Raw genomic sequence first — 2,508 nt, 5'->3', positions numbered from 1 at the left:
TATGGTGGCCACGAAATGCACAAAAAACACATAAGGAGCTAGAGTCAGTGTTTGATTTGTCCATTCTGGGCTACTGTAGAAACAGCAGTTCAACATGGCTGTCTCTGTAGAAGAGGACCCGTTCCCTCTGTAGATAAAAACAGCTCATTGCATCAAAATCTTATATTCAGGTGATTATACACTAATGAAAACAAACCTATGAAAATTATATTCCATTTCCCGTACATGTTACACATAAGGTATTCAAGGCCTGCAGGCCAAATCTGGCCAGCCAAACGGTGCAGGGTGACCCTTCGATCATTTCGTAATTCACAATGAAAATAAATTCATGTTTGTTTACACAAATGAGCAAATGTTCAGTAATGTCCATTGGCTGTTACTTGCTAATCTTGAGATGCAGCTGGACTCACAAGATCTCAAAATCACAAGAATCCATCATGCCATCTATGCATTTGTGGCAGCATCCTCTGAGGCGGGTAGGTGCATAGAGGTTAGGCCGATCTGTGCAGTGCGCAGACACAGTGACCTGCATGGGGCTGCTGCAACTGGATTTGTCTCTTGGGAAAGACAAAGGAGGACAGCAAACATTGAAACATGAAAAATGGAGACACGAATTTGCCTTTTTTTCCCACCTGGTAGCACTGCAAGAAAAGAAACAGTGACGACTTTGAAGTTGTCTTATTCTGCCACATCAACGCTCCTAATGTTTATTCATTTTAGCTGATAAATATTATTAATTTCCTGTCATTTTTCAAAAAATGGGCAAAGTAAGTTGAGTTTCTTTGATTTAAACCATACATGTAAATCACATGGGTGCCCCCTGATGATCGAGGGGTGAGCTGAGTTGTTGTATATCAAGAGCAAAAAGAAGAGAAATCTGGGTGCTGACTTTTCCTCAATAGAGAGCAGAGGACATGTGCAGTAATTTGCAGCGATGATCTGTATGCTGGAGCAGAAATAAACATGCAGTTCAACTAAAAACAAAGTCTAGCGTGTGTTGAAATGTGTGCACATGCTCAGGAGTGTGTGTTTATGTAAAGTAAGCACTTCACTTTAACATTTCACTTAGTACATGACAGTATGCGCCTCTTCACAGATACATCACAGAGAACAGCAGTTTGTTCTGTCTTTCAGTTATTCTTCAGTGCTACTTGACATGTTTGGTTCCTTTAGTCAAGATCCATGTTAAAGAGCAGAATTTCATCAAATGTTACCGTTGTGTAAAGTGACTAATCTTTTTAATCCCCCAGTCAGATCGCCCTTTAAATAGAGTGACAAACAGATAGGGTGGATTAAGAGGGAGAAAGGGCAGCCTGCTCTCCACAGAAAAACACTTTAGGAGAACTCTTAGCACCAAAGCCAGAGTGCAGTGATAAAACAGGCTTTCCTTGGCATAAAAATACTTAACTGTGGGGATTTTGAAGGGTGCAACTTCATGAAGAGCTTGGGTTCAACATAGTGACATTGTACATGATTTACATATTTCAGACACTGAGCAATGAACATAAATTGAATGTTTTACTCCCCAATAAACTAATGTCTGAAATAATATCTGAAAACAATAAATGCTGGATAAAAAACAGACTGTTATGGCTTATATTGTATGTTTCACTAATTCCAAAAGTCACATCACACTTGTAATCTGCTCTATCCAATAGACCTTTTTCACAGAAACCATTTTTACATGAAATAGTAGGATAAACACAGGTGTTACCAATGATACTAAGGTTCCATTCCATTCAGGTCAAACACAGGACTTTAACCCAAGAGGCCACTGTTCGTTTATTTTAAGTAACATATGTAAGTTAACTTACGTGACATACTTATGTTTTATTCAGGGACTTAAGTTAGGTCAGGTACGTAACGTAACTTATAATTTGTTGCTACTGTCAATAAAACTTAACACTTCCTGCTGATCCTTCCCATCAAACGCCTCCCTGGAAAGGGTGGGGTTACAGTATGTCCTCTCTGAGCTTCTAGAAGGATTTTAATGTGAAACATCTGCGGAGGAAGTTTTGCGTTTCACTGACAGATAGCTTACCACTGAGAAATAATGGCTCATGTGGTATGTACAAACTGTACATATTTGCTCCAATAATTTTGTCTGTACAACAACATGTTAGAACACACCTGTACTGTACTCATTCACTAAGTACTTCCAATTGCTTCTACTTTGCTGTTTTTTTATCACTGTTAAATTACTGTCAGTAAAGCTCAACCTGACAGGAACATGAGGGATTATGCCCTGTGAGCCACTAGAAAGCTTTTTTTTAAAAAAAGGATGGTGACATATTTTATATTTCTGTTTATGTCTTAAAAGACCAACAACAACAGTGAATGTATCAAGTAATAAGTATTGTGTGTGTATCAAAGGCTGATATATCTCCTTCCTCTGTGCCATAGAGCTCCATTGTTGTAGTCCAAAAACTATTAAAAACACATCAATGAGCCACACTGACATGTTCCTTCATTACCATGAACACACACACTGTAGTCTATCTTGACTTA

The sequence above is a fragment of the Morone saxatilis genome, unplaced genomic scaffold (genome assembly GCF_004916995.1).
Source record: "Morone saxatilis isolate NCDOM2014 unplaced genomic scaffold, NCSU_SB_2.0 Contig7, whole genome shotgun sequence".
Lineage (NCBI taxonomy): Eukaryota > Metazoa > Chordata > Actinopteri > Moronidae > Morone > Morone saxatilis.
This window is presented reverse-complemented; position numbering follows the sequence as displayed.